Here is a 25,952-nt window from a genome sequence, read left to right on the forward strand (position 1 = left end):
TGCACCACCATGCCTGACTAATACTTGGCTTTTTTTTTTTTTTTTTTTTTTAGAAACAGGGTTTCACCATGTTGCCCAGGCTGGTCTGAAATTCCTGGGCTTAAATTATCCTCCTGCCTCAGCCTCCCAAAGTGTTGGGATTGTAGGTGTGGGCAACTGCGTACTGTCAGATCTCATTCTTAATAAAAGACAAGTAAGTTAAAATTGTAATGAAAAACTGTTTACAGTATCAGGCTGGCAAAGATAAAAAGGTTTGATAATATACTGAGAGCAAGTGTATGGGAAAAACAGAATTCTCTACTTATACACTATTGCTGGAAATGGTGGAAACTCCATTGAAGGCAACTTGGCAATATTTGCCAAAATTAGAAGTGCTCATACTCTTGGCCTAGAACTATATTTTCAAAACTATATCCTATAGAAAATATGCATCTAAATGTGCAAGGATATTCATTGTGACTTTTTCTTTTTTTGCAAATAAAATAATTAATAAACCAAGGAATACACCAACTGTCTTATCAATAGACTGCTGGTGGAATGCTCTGTCAGATAAGTAAACTACGGTAAATTTATAATAGGAAAAAAATTATACCATACACAACAGGTATTAATAAGGGCAGGAGCGTGTGTAAAGATGGAGAACTGCCTTTTGAATTTCTTTTTCCCTTGAACTTTTTATTTTAAAGGGTTTACAGAATGCTTCAGAAAGACTATACAAACCTGGTTACACATTTTTGTCTTGGGAAGGGAGGCTTGAGGAGGTCTAAGATAATCTATTTCTATATACCTTTTAATATTGTGGGGAAAAAATGATCATGCCAAGTACAGCATTTTCTACCAGGTTAAAACTTAAAAGAGTAAAACAGCAAGCACAGTTTAATGGGTTCACATTCCTACTGACAACTGCAGCTTTAACCTATCACCAATACCCCTAAATGTCCAATGACAGGCTCCATAGCTGAAGGAAAATTGGAAAACAATTGGAATGGAACAAAGATTGTGACATAAGTAACATTAGAAATAATGATATTACCTCACGTTTTGTGAACACTTGCGATGTATCAGGAGTTGGTATACGCATTTTACTTGTATTAACCTTCTTAATCCTCACACTGTCCTAGAAATTATGTGTTGTCATTATCCTGATTTTATAGACAAGGTAGGCCTGAGAGACAGAGAGGTTGAGGAACCTAAGATCACAGTTACTCAGTGACTGCTCACAATTTCAATAACTACAAAAACAGCACTAGCAAAGCAGAGAGCTTCCTGTGGCCCCCACTAGCATGCTTCTGTCCTTTCTCACCAACTGTATTCCCCCCAGCACAATAAAATATATTTTTCTCTGTCTGTTCCGTCTCACAAAAGGGAGACCTGTTTGGCTCACTATTTTGATTTGTAGACCTTTTCAAAGACTGTGTGGGTGTTATTAAACCTGTTTACTTCTTCAGAAATTGAAAGGCTAAAAAAACAAAGAAATGAGTGGAAGATATATCAGACAAATGCCAACTGAAAGATACTGGCTTAGCCATGTTAAGATTAGAAAGCACAATACAAAAATGATAATATGAGAGGAAGATGTTTTAAAATGTTGACAAAGATTAAATTTCCACAGTGAAAATATCACAACCATAATTGTTGAATCATTAAATAAAATCTATGAAATATATGCAACTAAAGGTATTAAAAATTCAAGAAGAAATTGACAAAATTACAGTCATAGGAGCAGACTTTATCACACGTCTGTGAAGCAGGCTCACTGTACACTGGTTACCAGCTTGTCTGAGTCTGGTGAGACAGAATGCCCACATACATCACAAGTTACGTGATGCAGGTTTATTACTTACATATAGAAAACACGGGTGGTAGAAGCCCAGGATTCATTCTGAGTCTGTCCCCAAAGGCTCAAAAAAGCTGCCCAGGATAGAGGGATTCTCATCTGCATGTACCTCGCTTGCACTGCAGCTGAGGGACCCCAGAAATCAGTCTGACCTAGGGTTTTTTTTTTTTTTTTTTTTTTTTTTTCTTTTTTGAGACAGAGTTTCTTTCTTGTTCCCCAGTGCAATGGCGTGATCTCAGCTCACTGCAATTTCTGCCTCCTTGGTTCAAGCTATTCTCCTGCCTCAGCCTCCCAAGTAGCTGGGATTACAGGCATGTGCCACCATGCCGGGCTAATTTTTGTATTTTTAGTAGAGACAGGGTTTCACCGTGTTGGCCAGGCTGGTCTCAAACTCCTGACCTCAGGTCATTCACCTGCCTTGGCCTCCCAAAGTGCTGGGATTGCGTGAGCCAGCATGCCCAGCCTGATGTAGGTTTTATAACCTGAGGGCTAATGACACACTGAATTAAATCAGTGAAGGATATCCTGTTTCTAGGGGTCCTTGGAACACAGCCTGGGCTACCCTGGTCAGTACCCCCCATTTCAGAGTTTTGCATTCTCAGCAAATTCGACATTTATTATTGAGAACTACAAGTGGGGAAGGGAGGACAACTGAGTAAGACCAAGGTCACCTGGAGAATTGTCCTGCAACATCTCCATCTGTCTCTGTTACATCAAATAGATCAATAATGATAACAACAATGACATCAATAATAATAAAGAAATAAAAATGTCTTGGTCTGATTTTTGTTTCTTATAACAGAATACTTAAAACTGCATTATTTATAAGAAATATATATTTTTTTCTGCTTTGAGTGGGGAATATTTCTGTATTTCTTGTTTGGTTACAATGGTCAAATCGGCAAACTGCTGGTTTTTCAATGCTTGGCTGTTCACTGTGCATCATCTCACTGGAACAATTAAAATGGTACAGAAAAGTCAGAGCAGTGGAACCAAAGCTGGGGATTTCTTGAGAACCAGTGAAGATACTTAGCAGTTTCAACTAAATAGACCTTGGCCATATGTAGGCCAATAACCATGCGTTAAATACATTTCAATTTTTCATGAAATCTCTCAAGTGTCTTTTTTCTTCTATTTTCAAAGACACAAAAAGAAAGAGGCAATGTCATTAAGCATATATTATCTTAAGCATAAATTATCTCATCTCAGAGATGAGATGATGTAGGTCAAGGTCCAGCACCCTGGAAAGATGGAGTCTAGTGCAGCAATTTTCCTAACTTCCTCCATGTCTTCTAGCTCAGGTAAGCTACTTCCTTCTAGTCCTGATATGTGCTATAAATGTATAGCCTGTGTATATATTTGATAACCTATAGCAAACCTTGTTTTAGAATGGTAGGGAGAGAATACAGTAGGTAAATCTAACCATCCCTTTTTGCGCAAGACCCTCTGTCCATATCTTTACTTCAGGAATCCTTTTAGAGTTGGAAATCAATAGAGTGGAATTCTAGTACTGTCTCTTTTTCAAGAAGACAAAAAATCTTCATGACATCAGAGGCTTTGGAATTTATTTGTGGCCACAGAGGTAATCCTTTTCATGCAATGAATGAACTAGCTAATAATACCCAGCCTTGAGCATATTATCTCTGGCTGAATCCCTCTTTTTGTCCAGTTGTATATCACGGAGTATTTATTATTGAGAAATGCACTTGCTTGTCGAGTGATTCTCTCCTTGTGCAATTGTTTTGTTGTTTGGATTTTGAGGTCTAAGGTTTGGTCTGAAGGAGACTTGGGTGATTTCTAAGCTCATTACCAAGATGTGGAAGAAAGATCTCAGTTCAAGTTAAATTGCATATGTTTGCCCACAAATTCACATTTGTATTAGCATCTTAGCCTGCCTTCTAAGAAATTAAATTTATTTCTCACAGCGAAGGCTGGAAATCCATTGTCATGGGGGCACAGTAAGAGCCTTCTTGCTGGTTGGAACTCTACAGAGTCCTGAGGTTGCATACCTCACATGGCAAGGAAAATGGGTATGCTAACATGCTAACTCAGATCCCTCTTCTTTTTATACAACTACCAGTCCCATTACCTGATAACCCACTAATCTGTGAATGGATTAATTCATTCATGAGGGCAGAGCCCTCACATTTAAACCATACGAAATGGAAAAATAAATCAAAATAAAATAAACCTCCTTAGCATTGCTCAGTGGCAATATTATGACCAACAAGCTCCATCTGAGGCATGATTACTGATAACTGAAAACTTTTCCCAATACGACTATTGAAGTATAGTTTGGATTGGCATTTTTTGGACAGTCTGTATGGAAACTAAATTTTGTTAGTAAGAAAATAAAAATTAACGATAAATAAAAAACTGCTGACTTAAGTTGGTTTATACTTCTGTATCTCATAAAATTGGAATATACATTTATTAAAATTTGTAGCAGTCTAGGAATTTTGATGCTAAGGTAACAGGTTGGGTTTTCTTCCCTATACACCTTCTTGATGCTAGAATAGGGTAATTTATAAGGTAAGAATAAGATCTGAATATATAATAGAAATTGTTCTTAGATGCAAGCACCAGTAGCGCTTTAAGTGAGGCAGATAAAATAAACTGCTAATAAAGTAACTGGAGTTGTGTCATAAGATACTGTCAATCTTAGAAGTAGAAAGCTGTGCTTGTCTTGTATCTCTTTCACCTTGGTGCTGGACCAGGAAGAGTAGAATTTTTTAAATGTCTTCCTCTTACAAGAAGGGCCTGAGTAAACCATCAAAGGGGACCAAATGACTGGCAGCCCAGGCCAGAGTCCATGCTAAAGCAGTAGTGACATGCAGAGGCAAAGAGGGCCATCGAGAGAAATATCTCATTTATGTATTTATTGATACTAGGGTTTCCTCTGAGAACTATCCAGTGGGATCCTTAGATGCATTTTAAAATTAGTTTTCTTATCTTTTGCCTATTGGCTTGCAAAAACTCTTCATAAATTAACTATTTTAGGCATTCGAATAATTTTTTTTTTTTTATTTCAGGTGTAATATTTTTTGTAAACAAAAAAGCCTACAATTTTGTTTGTTTGTTTTGAGATGGAGTCTTGCTCTGTCGCCCAGGCTGGAGTGCAGTGGTGTGATCTTGGCTCACTGCAACCTCCGCCTCACTGGTTCAAGTGATTCTTCTGCCTAAGCCTCCCAACAGATGTTTTTATTTGGTATGGTGAAACATGTTTATCTCCTTTATGGCTTTTGGGTTCCTGCTAAGCAAAATTTAACAATTTCTAAATGCAACATTTCCTTCAAAATTGGAAATTTAAACTTATATACTAGTAGCTCATCTTACTACTTTTTAGTTTTAATTATTACGTTGAATTCTCTTTAATCTCTTGCGTCTATTTCTCACCTTAACTTTGGAGATAATCCTTCACCAAAAGCTCAGTTTTGGAAATACTCTCAGTGACTCCTCTCTTCTTTGGTACACTACTTGGGTGGTTCTTCATTACTTCCTATTTTCTCTTTAGCTCTCTATGTTTTGCTGCCTGTGATCTGCTCAACACTCATTTCCTAAAACCTGGCCCCAAGGAAGAAATAACCACAATTGCCTTAATCAATAACAAGACACAGAATGTTTTCATTTCTGTGTCAGATTTTGCTTTTCCCAATTACCATTTATAATTTCAAAATATTCACTATCTAAGCAACATAGGAGTAAATACACTTACATTTACATTTCCCTTTATTTCTCTCCTCCTCTGGGACCTTAACATGCCACTAGTCTTCACTGACTCACATCCCTCAGCTGATCTCTTTAAGTGGCACCTGTCACCCCAAGAGGGTAGTGAGGGCTGCCTCTGCTCTTCAGCTCATATTGTACCCCAATGCTCTTTGGAACTGTCTGGCAAGGACTCTGTTCTCTCTCACTTACCTACTAGGTGTGCATTTATTTGTTGGTGACCACTTTGAATCTTCTTGGTACCAGTGGTTTGAGGTGGTCTGGCAGAGTGGATGATAAAGTCTTTTTACCCTTTGTATTACACTCTTTCAATGGAGTTCAAAAGTTGAGTTATTTAGGCCCAGTGAGACACTGAGTTCAGTTAGATTAGATTCCTCAAAAGTCAGACTCTGGGGCAAGAAAGTGGGAGCAGGTGGTTTATTTGTGAAGTGTTTGGAGGAAGCAAAAGTAAAGGAGTGTAGAGAGAGACTGGAGGAGGAAGCACCAACAAAGATGTATGAAACACTGTGTGTATGGAGGAACAGTGGTTCCATCCTACCAGGAACTCTCTGAAATATTGGTTAGAATACGACTCAGAATTGTCCTACTGGGTGTCTGGGAAGCTTGGGTATTCATCCACTGACTCTCATATCTTATTTGTTAAAGGATGTCCCTGGAGGTTAAATCTCCAGCATTTTGGGGCTATCCCATAGCACTGAACAAGCTCCCACAACTCTGCAGAAAGCCCCAAGACTGAAAAACAGACATGCAGGCTCTGAAAGGCTATCAGTCATGCACAGGAACGTCCATGATGGGCTGTCAGCATGCATGGGAATGTCCACCATGGTTGTTGGTGAATGAAGCAGGACACTGACAGCACCTACCATTGAGAAATGGAAATTTCATTTTGTAATTATAGCCCCCTTGCTGCATTTACGTGAATACATGTTCCATTGTGTTTTCTCTGAGCCAGTGTGAATGCTGGCTGTCTTTTGGGGAACACATTTGCTATCAGCCCACTCCCTACCCTCCTACTCTTCTCCTGCTGATACACTTCTGTCTGGCCTTTCAGTTTTCCAGAACTGTGTATGTCTGAACCTCAGCAATGTAGACAGGTTCAGTTATTTCCTCGGGGTCCCATTAGGCTTCCATGCAAATAGATTTCCCAGTAGTTCCCAAGCTATGGCCATGACATATCTTAACTCTCACCAGTGGACACAGCTGTGCTCAAGCTAAGAATCATACTATGCAATCTTAAAAATCTGATCTTTTATGTATTTTCTCTTTCCTGACCTCTCCCAACTGGTATTTGACATATTCTATATAAGGTAAAATAAAATGTACTTATAAACAGTTTTTTGCCAGGTTTCCCTAGATACACTTAGCAACCGGCTTCTTAAAACACAGCTTAAGTGAAGACCTAAAGTGACAGCATTTCTTTAAAAAGGACAGACAATTAATTAGTTCTGTCATGTGTAGAATGCCAAATAATTATCTTCTTTTCTTTGCTGCATGCAGTCTCCTCCAATTATTACCTTACAAAGATTTTAGAAGAAATACCTCAAAGAAGTTTGACTTTGGGCAAGTGACATTCTGTCAGAACCATTCCAAGGACAGAAGAGGATGACTGGGACTCAGTGACTACTGAAGTCTACCGTCTTCCATTGATTGATGTTACAGCTCCAGGCAAGGGGACCAGTTTCTCTGTATTGCATTTCCTTCAGTTTTAATATAGAAATACTAGTATACTAAAGCACTCCAGGGAAGTAAACCCAGAGGGGCAAGAACTGCTCATGGCAGAATAGCAAGAGGAGCCATGTGATCATGTTTGCAAACTCTTGTTTAAAATTGACATTAGTTGAGGTTAACTTGCATTGAGGATAACTTCCCAATTAGCAGCTCTTCTGAAATTGCCCTTATAGGGCTTAAGAATTTGTTGTTTGGGTTGTATGCATTCTCATATTGTTGCATATGGGTTGCAGTCTGATTGATGTCTTTCTTTTCTTTTTCTTTTTTTTTGAGAAAGAGTCTCACTCCATTGCCCAGGCTGGAGTGCAGTGGTGTGATCTCGGCTCACTGCAACCTCTTCCTCCTGGGTTCAAGCAATTCTCCTGCCTCAGCCTCCCAAGTAGCTGGGATTACAGGTGCATGCCACCTCACCCTGCTAATTTTTGTCTTTTTTTTTTAGTAGAAATGGGGTTTCACCATGTTGGCCAGGCTGGTCTCAAACTCCTGACCTCAAATGACTCACCCGCCTTGGACTCCCAAAGTTCTGGGATTATAGGCATGAGCCACCATGGCCGGCCTGATTGATGTCTTTCTGGAGAACTTAGTTTAGTGCGTTGTCCACGGTGTGCTTAATAAATGCCAAGTGATGTGTTGCATGACTCCTCAGTCTCTTATTGATATTTTTCTCCATATTTAGGGAGGCATATCATAAATTCAGAGAGAAATTCAGAATTTATCCTCTTCTATAACTACAGAATGAGGGAAGACTAAGCATTCAAGATCGTCTGCATCTCTCCTCAGTTCATATCTGTGGGTCTCTGTCTCTGTACCTCTATGTCTGTGTCATTCTTTCTCTCTTTTCTACAACCACATACACTTTAGATTCCCTGTTCCCTCCAAAGAGCATTTCCTACAATTAAGATGAATCACGATCAGTCTTGCCTTTTCAAGACCCATGCAAGGGGAAACTAGGTGGAATGTAAAAAGCCTAGGTTCTGGGCTTTGTTGCCCAGAATTCACTGTTGTTGGGCACGGTGGCTCATGCCTATAATACCAACAGTTTAGGAGGTCAGCTGGGAAGATTACTTGAGATTGAGAGTTTAAGACCAGCCTGGGCAATATAGCAAGGCCTCATCTCTTAAAAAAATTAAAATTATTAGCCAGGCATAACAGTGTGTGTATGTAGTCCCAACTACTCAGGAGGCTGAGGCAGGAGGATCACTTGAGCTGGGAGTTCAAGGTTATGATGAAGCACGGTCACACCACTGCACTGCAACCTGGGTGGCTCTGTTCCATGACCTGCAAGTTACACCAACTTTTTAAAGTCTTAGTTCCATGAGGTTCAATATATTTGCAGGTCCTCACAGTGAGAGAATGACACATCCCTTCCCATGCCTGCATGGCTCATGGTACATCTCTCTGAGGGAGGATTAGACATCCCTCCATTATAGTACATTTGGCCATGTAACATTTAGCCAACATAATGTGAACAGAAGCTCTAAAAGCCACCTTATGGCACTAATATAGGTCTTTTCCTTTGTTAAAAGATCCTTACTGGTATGTCATAAGTAAGGGTTGTACCTTCAGCTTTGGTCTCAGTAAACAGAAGATGTTGAGCACAGAAACAGTTGATTCACAATGTAGACCTGTAATGTGAGCAGGAAATAAATATTTCTTGCTGTAAACTTCTAAGATCACATTGTACCTTAGCATAAAGTGATGTATGTATTTTCAGATCTATAAATTGGGACTATATCATTCATTTTTGCCAAGCTAATGTCAAGAAACAGTGAGATAATACACATAAAAGCTCAAAATACGGTAGTCAATGCAAGGCTTGGAAATAGCGTTTAAAAGCTTTGGGGGCAGTTCAAAAGACATATTTTTGGAGTCCCTACTTCTTTATTACTATTATTACTTTTTTTGAGAGAGAGTCTTGCTCTGTCATCAAGGCTGGAGTGCAATTGTGCGATCTCGGCTCACTACAACCTTCACCTCCTGAGTTCAAGTGATTCTCCTACCTCAGTCTTCCAAGCAGCTGGGACTAGAGGTGAGCACCACCACACCTGGCTAAATTTTTGTAGAAACGGGATTTCACCATGTTGGCCAGGCTGGTCTCGAAATCCTGACCTTGTGATCCACCTACCTCCCAAAGTGCTGAGATTACGGGCCTGAGCCACTTTGTCCAGCCAACTTCATTATTTTCAAGGTTGCTTTTGGTCAAGGAAAGGCACTTCTTTCTGAAGTAGTAAGCTTTTGCTTCCATTTTTAGAAAATATCAATGTACAATTCAAGATACAGTTCTAATTTCACCTCCTCTCTACAACTTTATCAAATCCTCTGTCCCTAGCAAAATCAATTGCCTCTGTATAGCCATAACAACATTGTGTTATAAATGTTACATGGTGACTTTCCCACTAGTCTATCCAGGCTTGCTGTGGTTTGAATGTATTATTAAAGCTCCTGTGTTGAAAACTTAATCCCAAATGCAGTACTGTTGAGAAGTGTGACCTGTAAGAAGTGATAAGGTCTTGAGGGCTCCGTCCTCAAAAATGGATTAATGTCATTATTTCAGGAGTGGGTTACTTATTGCGGTAGTGGGTTTCTGATAGAAGGATGAGTTCAGCCTTGTTCTCTCACTCTCTCACCCATGTGATACCTTCCACTGTGTTGTGACACAGTCAGTAGCCCACCACCAAATGTAGTCCCTTGATTTTGGACTTTCCAGCCTCTGGAACCATGAGCCAAATATGTTTGTTTCTAATACATTACTCAGTCTGTAGTATTCTGTTAAGACAGCATAAAACAGGCAAAGACAAGACCGTTGGGGTGGAAGCTGATTTTTATATTTATCCAAATAGGCAGAAATTGCAGTGAAGCCTCATCGTATAAACAATTTTAATATATGCCAACAAATAACAAAACTTTATGATTCTATTATCTTGTGCCATAACAAACACATCTAGTAACATGTATTCAAGTTATTAGTTTTATATTATAATGGAATTTTTTAAACCTTGAATGCTGGAAGCATGTTTCTGAATTCTTCACCTTATCCATCTCTTCATCATTGAGTTTATAAACTCAGTGGTTTGAATGCCTCAGTATCTGGATGCACACTTTCCATTTGTCCTTTTGTAAATCTACTGTTTTGGTTTCCATAGTTTACTCTGCACAAGAATGTCTGTGCTGCATACATAATATATGTATGTTTATTATATAGCATAGGGGCAAGTTAGTGGGTTTTCAAAGATAACTTAAACTTTATCGAAGTAAAATAGATATGCAATATAATGTATATAGTTAAAATATGCAATTTGAAAAGTTTTGATAGATGTATACACCTATGAAACCATCATCACAGTAAAAATAGTGAACATATATCTAACACCTGGATGTCTTCTTGTACCCCTTGTCATTCTCCTTCATTAACCACCCCCCATTCCCAAACAGCCACTGATCTGCTTTCTGTACTGCAAATTAGTTGTATTTTCTAGGGTTTTATATAAATGGAATTATGTAGTGTGTACTTTTTTGTTTGGCTTCTTTCATTCAGCGTAATTACTTTGAGATGAATGTTTGTGTCATTCCTACTTGTGGGCTACTACAAATATAATGCTTTTTGGAACATTTCTATACATGTCTTTGTGTGGGCATTTGTTTTTATTTATCTTGGTAAATATCTACGAGTGGAATGGCAAGATCATATTCTAAGTTTATGCTAACTTGTTAAGAAACTGTCAAGTGGTTTTCCAAAGTGGTTGGCCATTGTACAATCCCACTGGTGCTGTATGAGAATACCAGTTCTTCTACATCTTTGCCAACAGTTGGTTAGTCCTTTAAATTATAGTCATCCTATTAGGTATGCATCTCATTGTAGTTTTAATTTGCTCTTCTCTAACAATTAACACCGTTTAGAATCTTTTCATATATGTATCTGCTATTTACATATCTTCTTTGGAGAAGTGTCTGTTTACATTTATTTAATTTGTTTAATTGAACTGTTTGTATTTTTTAAATTGCATTTTGCATGTTCTTTTTATATTTTCAATAAAAGTCTTTTATCAAAAATAGGCTTTGCAAATATTTTTTTTCCAGTCTATGACTTTCTTTTTATTCTTTAAGAATGTCATTTGGAGAGCAGAAGTTTTTAATTTTGTAAAGTCTGCTTTACCAGTATCTTTTTCACTGATACATGATTGATATTTAAGAAATTATTGTCTAACCCAAGATCATATAGATTTTTCCTCATCTTTCTTCTAAAAATTTTGTAGTTTTATGTATTACATTTAGGTCTATGATTTCTCTTGCATTAACTTCCTTATGATATAAATTAGGTATCAAAGTTCATGCTTTTGCATATGGGTATTCAGTTGTTCCAGCCACCACTTATTGAAATGACAATCCATTCTCTATTTTTGCATCTTTGTTGAAAATCAGTTGTCCATATGTGCAGGTCTATTTCTGCAATAACTACTCCATTCCATTGATCTATTTGTGTGCTAGTACCACACTGTATTTATTAATGCAGGTTTACAATAAATCTTGAAAGTAGTTAATGTTAGCCCTCTCACTTTGCTCTGCTTCTCAAAGTTGTATTTGGTAATATTAAGTTGTTTGCATTTCCACATGAATTTTAAAGGCAGCCTGTTACTTTTTTTTTTTTTTTTTTTTTTCCCCAAGACGCAGTCTCGTTTGGTCGCCCAGGCTGGAGTGCAGTGCCCAGGGGAGGTCACTGCACGCTCTGCCTCCCAGGTTCACGTCATTGTCTTGCCTCAGCCTCCAGAGTAGCTGGGACTACAAGTGCCCACCACCATACCCGGCTAATTTTTTTTAGTTTTAGTAGAGACAGGTGTTTCACCGTGTTAGTCAGGATGGTCTTGATCTCCTGACCTCGTGATCCACCTGCCTCGGCCTCCCAAAGTGCTGGGATTACAGGCGTGAGACACTGCACCCGGTCTATATTATTATTTTAAAATTATAATATCCAATGCCTATTGCTAATATATACAACTAAAATTGGTTTTAGCATATTAATCTTATATCTTCCACCTGACTAATCTGTACAATCTGTAGTGTTGTCATTTTTCCAATTTCTGATACTGGTAATTTTGTCTTCTTTTTTCCCAATCTGCCTAACTACTGTTTTATCAGTTTTATTGATTCTCTCAAAGAATCAGCAGTAGTTGCATTTATTTTTGTCTGCAGTTTTTTTTTTTTTTTTTTTTTTTAGTTTTTTATATTTGCTTATTTCCTATCTGATCTTTATAATTATTTTTTTCTTTTTGTTACTTTGGGTGCAGTGGTTAATTTGCCATTAATCTATTTGGTGTATATTTTATATCCCATATTGTAGGTTTTCTATTTGTGTGTTTTATGTCTTTCATGTCTTTACTTACTTTTTTTACATATGGAATATGGTTATAATAATCATTTCAATGTACTTGTCTGATAATTCTAATATCTGGGTCAGATTCGATTAATTTTTATTTTATTTATGATTTGTATTTTTCTTGTTCCTTGCATGCCTGCTAATTTTTGATTAAGTAACAGACGTTGTGAATTTTGCCTTGTTGGCTCTGGCTAATTTTTTTTTTTTTTTTGACAAGGGCTCACTTTGTCACCCAGGCTGGAGTGCAGTGTTGCAAACATGGCTCACTGCAGCCTTGACCTCCCAGGCTCAAGTGATCCTCCCACTTCAGCCATCCAAGTAACTAGGACTACAGGCATGTGCCACCACACCCAGTTAACTTTTGTATTTTTTTTGTAGACATGGGGTTTTGCCATGTTGTCCAGGCTAGTCTTGAACTCTTGGGCTGAAGAGCTCTGCCTGCCTCAGCCTCCCAAACTATTGGGATTACAGACATGAGCCACAGCACCTGGTCTTTGTTTTTTTTTTTTTTTTTTTCCATCTTTTTTATTTTTTCAGATGAGAGGTATGTTTAATCTAGGACTAATTATTCCTCACTACCGAATCAAGACCATTCTGAGTGTCCTACCTGAATGTCTTTGCCAATTATGAGGCTCTCTAGTCTCGGTGGTGAGAACAGGACAATCCTCTGTCCTTTTTGAGTTTCAAAAACTGTTCCCTATTATTCTTACAGGTGGTTCTGTCCCATAGACTTGGGTAATTTCCTCACATTTTTGCATTGATATAAACCCTGCTGAATATTTCAGAGACACCTCTTCAGATATCCAGGGTTCTTTCCCTGTGCAGGTTTCTATTAAGTCCTCTGTCTTGATAAATACACCCTCTTGGTCTCTGTAGAGTCTCAGCTTCCTTATTTTCAACTCAGGGAGCCTCAAGTTCCACCTTGCTTCCCCCTGCCCATAGCATCATCTGGAAACTCTTGAGACATAAGCTGGGCAATCCTAAGAATCACTTTCTTTATTTCCCATACTCAGGGATCACTGTTTTTCTTTGCCTGATGTCCAGTGTCCTAAAATCCGTTGTGCCAAATATGTTATCTAGATTTGGTTGTCTCTAGCAGGGGGTTAAATCTAGTTCCTGTTACTCCACCTTGGCCAGAAGCAGAAGTTCCTCAAAGCTAATTTTGATTATGTGATTTTTCACCTCATTAAATTAAATTGAGAATAACTAATTGATTTGAAGGATTATGCTGCTAGTAAATAAAGCCGAGTTTGGCATAGTTAGAGCTAGAACTTATAACCCAGTCTCTATTCCATGTGACAGTCAATCACTAACAAATTGTAATTTATAATATTTTACATGTAGGCATATGTGTATTTCGGCATGTAAGTACAGCTATACCAGTTTTTTGGATGTCTGATAGCTCAGTTTCAATCATTCACACAAATACCAGCAAAAAATAGTAAGTGCAATGATATGGTGGTTTTCACAAAGAAGATATATTCCCAGTCTGCATTCTTACTGTTACTGTAGTGTAAATTTACCATTATCTAGTGTGTTATAAAGCTAACAGATCTAATTTTACAGTTTTTCCAACACCAATCATACAAAGCTGTGAACTGACAGCTATATGTTTATTTTGCATCAAGCGTATCCTGGAAGGTGAAAACTTATGCCCGTATACCATGATTTTTATGCAGAGATAATGCTTAAATTAACACATGGAGAGATTTAATTTCATTTACATATTTTAACATTATGAGAAACTATATCTGCCAGATTTGTTGGTAAAAGCTATGTTGTAGATTGATTATTCTAAAAGTAGAGTTGGCTTCTTTCTGTTCATTATTGGCAAATATATATTAATTGCTTCCATCTGGGAAAAATTCTTCGCACTGAACGAAATGTATCATAGAAGAGTTTCTGGCAAGTGAGATATATATATATATGCATATATTCAAAAAATTTATTGAATGAATGAATATTTGCATGTTTCTTCAAGCTCCTAACCATAATTTTTATTGATTCATTTATAAATTTATAAATATTCACGAAGTACCTAGTAAGTACCAGGCACTAAGAAGACACAAAGATGAATAAATTACAGTTGATACATTTAAGGAGCTGATGGTCTACATATTGCATTAGCCACAGGTACCTTCTATGGTTCAAGGTGGTGTTTGTGGGGTTAATGCCATGAAAGAGTACAAAGAAAACTCCACAGGAAACGATCACTGCAAAATCAAGGAGTGTTCACCTACACTTGGGAGGAATTGGGAAAATAGACAAGACATTAGAAATGGATTTAGAAATATAAATAATGTTTTGGTAGGTTAAAACAGGCAACAAAGAAATTCCCTAGCAGAAGAATATCAGGCATAAAACCATGCCTGCTCAGGTAATCGAAATGTTCTAGCAATCTGGTGAACAGGGAAACTGCAGACAGAGTTAAGCAATGAAGTTGGAGTGGTGCGAGGCCTGAAGTAGAGGTTACAGTATTAGCACCTTTGAAAATGAGCAGGATGGGTTTCTATTTAATGTTATTAGGTAGCTAGAAGACATTCGTGTATTTTAGTAGGGATTTTGCACATGACTGAAAGTGTGTGTATGAAGAACTGACACGTGAATGCAGGAAAGAAGTGGGCAGTATTCAGAGATGTGGAAGCCCAGTTGAAGGTGAAACAAAACAATTTTGGGAATTAATCATTGAAGTACAAAATGGGGTCTATTGTAAAGATATTTCAGATGTAAAAATCTATGGAATTTGGCAATTGGTTGAATACAGGCTATCGAAGTGAAGGAGAGGGGATCTTGCTATCAAGAAAGAATTTTACAAATATATAGGCATTCCTCATAGATATTGTGGATTCCAGCCAAGACCACCACAGTAAAGCAAATATCACAGTAAAATTAGTCATAAATTTTTTGGTTTCCCAGTGCAAATAAAAGTTATGTTTATACTGTACTGTACTTTATTAGATGTGCAATAACATTATGAATAACAATGTGCAAAACTTAATTAAAAAATAATTTATTGCTAAATGCTAATGACCATCTTAGCCCTCAGTGAGTCACAATCTTTTTGCTGGTGGAGGGTCTTTCCTCGCTGTTGATGGGTGGTGGTTGCTGAAGGTTGGGGTGGCTGTGGCAATTTCTTAACATAAGACAACAATGAAGTTTGTCACATCGATGGACTCTTCAGGAAAGATTTTACCTACCTTTCAAAATTGTAGTCAATCCTTTCAAGCCCTGCTGCTGCTTTATAGACTAAGTTTATAGAGCATTCTGAATCTTTTGTTGTCCTTTCAACCTTGTTCACAGAATCTTCAACAAGAGTATATTCCATTTCAACAAACCACTTTCTTTGCTCATCCCTAAGATGCAACTCCTCATTCTTCATTCTTTCAAGTTGTATCATGAGATTGGCAGCAACTCAGTCACACCTTCAGGCTCCACTTCTAATCCTAGTTCTCTTGCTATTTCTACCACATCTGCGTGACTTCCTCCACTGAAGTTTTGAATCCCTCAAAGTTTGGAATAAACTTTTTCCCAACTCCTGTTAAGATTGAGATTTTGACCTCCTCCCATGAATCAAGCATATCCTTAATGACATCTAGAGTGGTGAAGTTTTTTTAGAAGGTTTTCAATGGACCTTTTCCAGAAGATTTTCAATGGACCTTTTCCAGAAGGTTTTCAATGGATCCAAAGAGGAATCACTAGCAAAAGCAATTATAACTTTACAAAATGTATTTCTTAAACATTGAGAGTTGAAAGCTGAGATTACTTCTTGATCCATGGGCTACAGAATGGATGTTGTGTTAGTAGGCATTAAAAACATTAATTTTCTTGTACATTTCCATCAGAGCTTTTGAATGACTATGTGCATTGTCAATGGGCAGTAATATCTTGAAAGGAATTCTTTTTTTTTTGGAGCAGTAGCTCTCAATAATTGGCTGAAAACATTTAATAAACCATGCTGTAAAAAGATCTGCTGTTACAGAGGTTATGTGTGTGTGTGTTTTTTTTTTAAATTTATAGAGGACAGGCATGATAGATTCAGCATGATTCTTAAGGATCCTAGAAGTTTGGAAATGGCAATGAGCATTGGCTTTAACTTGTAAGTCGCCAGCTGCATTATTCTGTAACAAGAGTCAGCCTGTCTTTCGAAACTTTGAAGGACAGGTATTGACTTCTTCTCTGTAACTGTGAAAGTCCTAGATGAGATCTTCTTCTGATAGGAGACTGTTTTGTTTCCACTGAAAATCTGTTGTTTAGTGTAGCCACATTCATCAATGATCTTAGCTAGATCTTCAAGATAACTTGATGTAGCTTCTACATCAGTACTTGCAACTTCCCCTTGCACATAGTTGTGGAGATGGCTTCTTTTCTTAAATCCCATGAACCAACCTCTGCTAGTTTTCAACTTTTCTTCTGGAGCTTTGTCACCTCTTTCAGGCTTCATAGAGCTGGAGACAGTTAGAACCTTGTTCTGAATTTGGTTTTGGCTTAAGGGGATGTTTTGGCTGGTTTAGTCTTCTATCCAGACCATTTAAATTCCGGGTCTCAAGTGATGCCCGTCCTTGGCCTTTAAAAGTGCTGGGATTACAAGAGTAAACTACCATGACTAGCTCTGAAGTAGCATTTTTAATTTTCTTCTAGAACGTACCCTTTCATTCACAACTTGCTCAACTGGAGCAAGAGGATTAGTTTTCCACCTAACCTGGTATTCGACATGCCTTCCTCACTAAGCTTAATCATTTGTAGCTTTTGATTTAATGTGAGAGATGTGCAAATCTTCTTTTCACGTGAACACTTAGAATCTACTGCAGGTTTGTTAATTGGCTTAATTTCAATATTGTTGTGTCTCAGAGAGTAAGGCAGCGCAAGGGGAAGGAGAAAGATGGGGAAATGGCCAGTTAGTGGAACTGTCAGAATATACACAATATTTATCAATTAAATTTGCCATCTTATATTTGCACTGTTTGTGGCACCCCAAAACAATTACAATAGTAACATCCAAGATCTCTGATCATCCTAACAGCCATGATAATAATTAACAGGTTTGAAATTTTGTGAGCATTACTAAAATGTGATGTAGAAACACAAAGTAAACACATGCTATTGGGAAAATGGCACAGATAGACTTGATCAATGCAGGGTTGCCACAAACCTTCAATTTGTAATAAATGAAATCAGCATGTGGAAGAGGTATCCACGCTTTTGTGTTTAATTGCAGCACTAATCACAATAGCCACCATATGGAATCAACCTGCGTGTACATCAATGGGGTAAGGACAATGTGATATACCTACATATACATATATATTTTTCATATATATATAGCAAAATAGTATTCAGTCATAAAATAGAATGGAATATTGTCATTTGCAGCAACACAAATAAGTCCAGAGGACATTATATTAAGTGAAATAAGCCAGACACAGAAAGACAAATACTGCATGTTTTCACTCATTTGTGGTAGTTAAAAAATGGATCCTATGGAAGTAGAGAGTATAATGGTGGTAGCTAGAGTCTGGGAAGGGTAGGGAAGAGTGGGAGATAAAAAGAAGTTGGTTAATGGCCACAAAAAATACAGTTAGATAGAAGGAATAAAATTCAGTGTTCAGTAGCACAGTAGGCTGACTATAGTTAACAATCATGTATTGTATATTTTAAAATAGCTAAAAGAGATTAATTCAAATATTTCCAGTACAAAGAAAAGACAATGGATATCTCAGTTACTCTGATCGAATCATTACACTTTTTTTTTTTTTTTTTTGAGACGGAGTCTCGCTCTATCGCCCAAGCTGGAGTGCAGTGGCCAGATCTCAGCTCACTGCAAGCTCTGCCTCCCGGGTTCATGCCATTCTCCTGCCTCAGCCTCCTGAGTAGCTGGGACTACAGGCGCCTGCCACCTCGCCCGGCTAGTTTTTTGTATTTTTTTTCAGTAGAGACGGGGTTTCACCATGTTAGCCAGGGTGGTCTCGGTCTCCTGACCTCGTGATCCGCCCGTCTTGGCCTCCCAATGAATCATTACACATTTTATGCAGCTACCAGAATGTCCCATGTACCCAATACATAAAATAGTTATTATGTATCATTTAAAAAAATGTAATAGCTGCTAGATGTAATAAAGCCAAGCACAACAAGACATGTCTGCCTATACTGAGTTTGTTTTTGGCTAATATTTCCAAAGAAGAAACCACAGAATACTGAATATGATGATGAAGTGTGAGCGAGCACATGGTAATCTGAATATAAGCTGTGTCCTTAGATCTGTACACAGAAATTGAGGCCAGGCAAGTTAAGACAACACAGCAGAGTAAATAAAGTTTTGAAAACTACTCCCTTTAATAGCTGTTTTTTTTTTTTTTTTCCGTGAATGATTTGGACATTCCAATATTACATGGCTGGTGGAGGAGGCATACTATTTCTGCAAGTTCAAAGATCAAGCTAATAATTGATTACCATCAATCATATCTCTTCTACATCCCCTCCACCCCTAATGGATACTAGACCATCAAAGCAAAACAAAACAAAACAAAATAAGACAAAGAAACACGACATGATTTTCTTCTCCCAAACTAAAATTGTATTCAAGCTTCTAGGTCAAAAGACCCAATAGGCAGTTGGAAATGTTTATAGCAAAACTAGTATAAAAAACCAGTTAGACATAATACCTTTTTCAAGTTGTTTGTGAATATTCTTTGATATTCTTTGTTTTATATAATTGTTCCTAATTGTAAATAACTCATTCCCTACCCCACCTTCACCATTTTTATGGCTATCAATTATTTTATTATCTTTACTTCTATTTTCAAGAAAATATATACCTCTTCTTGCCAGCACTTACAATATTCCCACTGAATTTTCATAAATCAGAAATGATAGGATGTATGTTGACAAAGCACGACAACAGCAAACACGTTGTAGCCTGGCAATTACCCTGAGAGAACAGATTGAAATGACTGAACACAACTGTAAAGCCCTGTTCTTTGTATGCAGAAAAGAAACAATTTTTGTTCTGCTTGTAAAAATCTGTAGGTTGAGAAGTTTATGAATACAGGAGATTTGTATATTCTGTGCCCTCAGGCCTTCTATTTCCTGAATGCAGATTGAAGTGAGTCTTTCTTTTTCTACTGTTCATCCAGGAATGGGTAAACAAGGACAGCCAGGCTTTTCCTTTTTCCGCTAAGGAAAGCAGCAGGCTCAGTGTGATGAATACTTCATTAATGTTTGGACAGTGCCTGAATTCCCGTATATAAGACAATAGTAAGAAACACTCATGAAAATATTCTTATTGGACTTCTCAGTGAGAAAATACCTACAACCTACTGGCCTCTCCTGTGACACTATATTCTAAGAGCTCTCAAAGACTTGGGACTTTAGCCAGTCTCTGGTGGGTGCCATTGAGCAGTTGGAGTGGGAACTCTTCTTCTCTCACCAAGCCTGTGCTGGGACAAACGCCTGCTGTCACAACACATTTTCTACTCAGCAAAAGAAGTAGATATCTTAATATTCTCATTTTTATATATTTCTTTTTGTAAACTCCCTTTTCTTGCCGTTCCCCTGCCCCAACACTATGATTTACTTTTCTTGAAATTGCACTAGTTCCTGATGTGCAAAGGAAGGGAGAGTTTAGAGGGAACTTCTGGGTCTTAGAAGACATTGGTTACAAGCCTATTAATTAGATGACAACAGCAAAAACAGGCAAATTGTAAGGTTGGAAATTAAACTCAAAATATACAGGAGAAGAATTTGTATGCAGCATGGTGTACTTATCTTTTGTTCTAAGTAGGCAAAATTTTATAAGGTTACTTTTGTATAAAACAGTGACAGTTGTATTTTCCAAGTTCAGTTTTATTGAATGAGACTGAAAACGTGATCACATTTCATTTGCCCCATAAATTAAGCAAAAAGTTGAGAAAATGTCTCTTTTATAAGAGCTCAGATCTATTCATACAGAAAAAGTGGACAACACAGCTACGTAAAAATAAAAATCCATCCAGATAAATATGACTCTATTTACCAGATTATGTATTGCCTATTGACCAAGGATAACATTCTCAAGCTGAAGAGTTATGTGTGGTTGTAACATTGTTTTGTGTTATTATTTGTATTGCTCATACATTTTTACAGTTAAATGACTAGAGCCATATGTTGCAAGATTTATAGAATGCTTTTGATTTCAAACAAGGATTCTCAACAGGGGCTAATTTTGACCTCCATGACTCCCTGCAGGAACAATGTCTAGAGATATTTTTGGTTGTCACAATTGCAGTGTATATTAGTGCTATTGGCTTCTTGAGGGTAGAGGCTAGAGATGCTGCTAAATGTACTACAACTCACAAAACAGCTCCAAACAAAACAAAACAAAACAAAACAAAAGAACAAACAAACAAAAAAACATTATCCATCCTCAAATGTCAGTAAATGCCCTGGTTGAAAAACTCTGATGTAACACATTTTGTCCATTGCTGTTTTGCACGCTTGTCAGCTGATGCGTTCTGGCATTCCTAATTAGGAATTTAATAAGTGGTATCCAGTAATTTTATTCTACAGCGAGTGCCATTTATATCAGGTCTTGCAGTAAAAGTACTTTTTTTATCGTTTGCATGTAAAATTGGCACCTACTATACCACATAAATGTACTTTTTGCTTGATTTCAACTTTGCATTAACATTTCCATACAGTTTGTGCAGGCTTATTAGGCCAGTTACCCATAGATAACATACTCTAAATCGACAACAAAGTGCTTCTGCAAACATAGATTGGAATAACAAGTTAGTAATTTCATTACAAGGAAGTCTCAAAAATTTAAATAAAGAATTCCAAGCTCTAAAACGTGACTTTCTTTTAATGACATTGAATTTGCTGTGGTTTTCACAACCCTATGGAATAGGCACTAACAAACTTGGACTAAAGGTGAACTTTTTTAGCCAGTGGTTGCAGAATGACTGAACATACTGTTCCTCCTTTCCAGCCTCTCCTGCTTCACAAAGGGGCCATTTTGGGTGTGCACATAGCTGGTGGTGGGACTGCAGCTGGACCTATGAGTGGGTGTGAATAATCTTTCTGTGGGTTGAGTTGCACCCAAGAACAAAGTAAGACCTGAGCCTCAGAATGCAGCCTCTGTACTCTCTTTTAGAGAGTTTTATTTATCTTTAGGTTAAATAACATTCTAGAATATGTAAGCAAAGTCCCTGAGGTACACGGTATAGTGGTCAGAACAGATTGTACAAAAGCAAAGATTGTATTAGGTATGTTGTGTGCTTAGTGTTCTATGAAATGACCAGGATCTTATGCATTTTCAGAAAAATGTAGGTGTTCAATCTATAAGCCAGTCTGGGTAGGGCATAAATGTGATGCATCTGGAAGTATAAAGGTAAAATCACATCTAACATAGCTGGTGTGTCAAAAGGGCAACAAAATTATTCCTAAGCCCTATCTCCTTGACTTTATGATCAAAGCTCACTGTGCGTTGACATTTTAGAAATGAATGTGACAAAAATGTGTTTCTTTATCCTCTTGAGTTTCTATTCCACAGAGAAAACTAGTTGTCTAAGGTTGCTTTCTTCTGATTCATGATACAACATTTGCAGTAAGATTGTGTGTTCATTTTTTCCCACTTACTCAGTCAATAAGGAGGTTGAATTATATAACCTCAGAAATATCAGGTTCACTACAAAAATTGCTCAATCAAGGTTAAACCACTTCATTGTTATTTGTGGAGAAATAGAACCTCAGAAATATCAGGTTCACTGTAAAAATCGCTCAATCAGGGTTAAACCATTTCATTATTTGTGGAGAAAGAAAGCATATACCACCAAATTTCAAAATACGTGTACAAAATTGAAAATATAATGCAGATATTGATTTTCAGTCCTAGGTTATATCACTTTTGGAAACAGTTTAAAACATTTTAAGAGGTTTAACAAAACCAAGGCTGACTTATTTGCTTGAATGCTTCTCATATGTGAGAAACATTCTTATTGGCCTTCTTAAAAGCAGCAGTTTTAAAATCAGACTCATTGTCTTTGTAGGGCAAGAACTATGAGGAAGAAGAAGGTATTGAGGAGATAAGGGAATATGATAATAATGGAATGTCCAACGTTCCTATGGCATAGTATTTGTCCATTTCTTAATGTTGATTTTTACTTTCTTTCATTTTTCAGCTTTCATTTTAGCAACAGGGGTTACTTGCAGGATTGTCACAGAGGTATATTGTGTGACGTTGAGGTTTGGGCTATAACCGAACCTGTCACCCTGGTACTAAGCATACCCAATAGGTAGTTTTTTAGCTTTTGCCCCCATCCCTCTCTCTCCCTTCTAAGAGTCTTCAGTGTTCCCATCTTTATGTACATGTGTACTCAACATTTAGCTCCCACTTATAAATGAAAACATGCAGTATTGGATTTCTGTTTCTGTGTTAGTTCACTTGGGAAAATGGCCTTTAGCTGCCTCCATGCTTCTGCAAAGGATATGATTTAGTTCTTTTTAATGGCTGGTTAATATTACATGGTGTATATTCATTACATTTTCTTTATCCAATTATCCCTTGATGGGCAACTGGGTTGATGTCATATTCTTGCCATTGTGAATAGTGCTGTGATGAGCATACAGGTGAATGTGTCCTTTAGGTAGAACAATTTATATTCCTTTGGATATACACCTAGTAATGGGACTGGCTGGGCCAAATGGTAGTTCAACTCTTAGTTCTTTGAAAAATCTCCAAATTACTCTCCACAATGGCTGGATTAATGTACATTTCCACAAACAGTGTATAAGTGTCCCCTTTCTCCCATAGCCTCACCAATATCTTTTTTTTTTTTTTTTTTGACTTTTTAACAAAAGCCATTCCCACTGGTGTGAGATGGCATCTCTTTGTGGTTTTGATTTGCATTTCCCTGATGATTACTAAGGGTAAGCACTTTTTCATATGTTTATTGGCTGCTTGTATGTCTTCTTTTGAGAAGTGTCTGTTCATGTCCTTTGCCTACTTTTTAATGGGGTTATTTGTTTTTTGCTTATTGATTTGATTAAGTTCTTTACAGATCTAGATATTAGACCTTGGTCAGATGCATAGTTTGTGAATATTTTCTCCTATTCTGTGGGCTGTCTGTTTACTTCCTTGATAGTTTCTGTTCCTGTGCAGAAGCTCTTTTGTTTAATTAGGTCCTACTTACCAATTTTTGTTTTGTTGCAATTGCTTTTGGGGACTTTGTCATAAATTCTTTGCCAAGACTGATATAGAGAAGGGCAGTTATTTGGGTTTCTTCTAGGATTTTTATAGTTTGAGGTCTTACATTCCTTAATCAATCTTGAGTTAATTTTTGTATATTAGGGTCAAGTTTCAATCTTCCACCTATAGATAGCCAGTAATCCCAACACCATTTATTGAATAGAGTATTTGCCCCCTTGCTTATTTTTTGTTGAATATTGGGAGGGTATAAATGTGTAGCTTTATTTCTCAGTTCTCTATTATTTTCCATTGGCCTATGTGTTTTTGTACTGGTACCATGCCGTTTGGTTACTGAAGCCTTGTATTATAGTTTGAAGTCAGGTAATGTGATGCCTCTGGCTTTGCTTTTTTTGTTTAAGATTTCTTTGGCTCTTTTGGACTATTTTGTCCTTCCATCTGAATTTTAGCATAGTTTTTTTTTTTTTTTTTTAATTCTGTGAAGAATGTCATTGGTAGTTTGATAAAAATAGCATTGAATCTGTAAATTACTTTGGACAATATGGCCATTTTAACAATATGGATCCTTCCAATCCATGAGCATGGAATGTTTTTCCACTTATTTGTGTTGTCTCTGATTTCTTTCAGCAGGGTTTTATAGTTCTCCTTATAGAGATCTTTCATCTCTTTGATTGGATGTATTCCTAGGTAGAATTAGGCTGTGAATCCACCTGGTACAGGACTTTTTTTGATTGATAGGGTTTTCTAAAATTACTGATTTAATAAAAAAAAAAAAAAAACTTGTTAGTCTTTTCAGGCTTTTACTTTCTTCTTGGTTCAATCTTGGGAGGTTGTGTGTTTCTAGGAATTTATCCATTTCCTCTAGAGTTTCTAATTTGTGTGCATGTAGATTTTCACAATAGTCTCTGAAGTCTCTGAGGATCTTTTGGATTTCTGTTGGATTGGTTGTAATGTCATCTTTGTCATTTAGGATTGTGTTTATTTGAATTTTCTCTTTTTTTCATTTTCAATATAGCTAGTAGTCTATCAATCTTGTTTATTGTTTCAAAGAACAACTTTTTGTTTCATTGATTTTTTGTATGAATTTTTTTCATCTCAATGTCATTCAATTCTTGTCTGTTTTTAGTTATTTTTTCTTCCATTAACTTTGAGGTTGATTTGTTCTTTTTTTCTTAGTTTATGTAGATGCAATGCTACTTTTTTTTTTTTTTTTTTTTTCTTTTTGAGACAGAGTTTCACTCTTGTTGCCCAGGCTGGAGTGCAGTGGCACAATCTCTGCTCACTGCCACCTCTACCTCCCAGGTTCAAGCAATCCTTTTGCCTCAGCCTCCTGAGTAGCTGGGACTACAGGTGCATGCCACCATGCCTGGCTAATTTTTGTATTTTCAGTAGAGATGAGGTTTCACCATGTTGGCCAGGATGATCTTGATCTCTTGACCTTGTGATCTACCTGTCTCAGCCTCCCAAAGTGCTGGGATTACAGACGTGAGCCACCATGCCTGGCCAGATTCTTAATTTGAAATCCTCTATCTGTAAACTGTCCTCTTAACACTGCTTTAGCTGTATCCTAAAGTATCAATAATTTTCATAAGAGCCTCTCGCTTTTTCTTTATTCCTCCTTTGGGTTTACAACTTTCAGGTTTGACTAATTCAAAAACACATACCTAGAAGATTTCTATGTTTATTCCCCTCCTCCTTCCTTGCGTGTATTAAAATAGTAAGTGCAAGACACTCTGTTAAGGTCTTGTGGGGATAGAAGATTCTGTGATCCATGGTACTTCTTCCAGAGAGAGCTCAGCACTACTGTAAAATTGGCAGACTAGCAAATAGAGTGGTTCCAAAAAGACAAATCTCCCCTAAAGCTCACCTTCATCAGCACAGTGCTCTCATTTTCTAGCTTGAATTCAAATTTTCACATTGAAAATCACTATTATTTATGGCTGCAAATTTACCTAAGCCCATTTATCTGCTTAGCTAATGTTAGGATTTTTTTTTTTTTTTTAGCAAATTTTAGAGCTAGGTGCTGATGTTGTGCTACTATTCCTAAGAACTAACAGCTAGATGGTTTGTTACAACAAAAGCACATCTGAGACCAAATTGTGCCAAAGGTG

General features: G+C 37.2%; 1 pseudogene; it reads left to right on the forward strand.

The window, feature by feature from the left end:
• Positions 1-4,034: 4,034 nt before the first annotated feature.
• LOC111544539 lies at positions 4,035-4,166 on the forward strand (annotated as a pseudogene).
• Positions 4,167-25,952: the final 21,786 nt, after the last annotated feature.

This window comes from Piliocolobus tephrosceles, chromosome 4 (assembly GCF_002776525.5).
Source record: "Piliocolobus tephrosceles isolate RC106 chromosome 4, ASM277652v3, whole genome shotgun sequence".
Lineage (NCBI taxonomy): Eukaryota > Metazoa > Chordata > Mammalia > Primates > Cercopithecidae > Piliocolobus > Piliocolobus tephrosceles.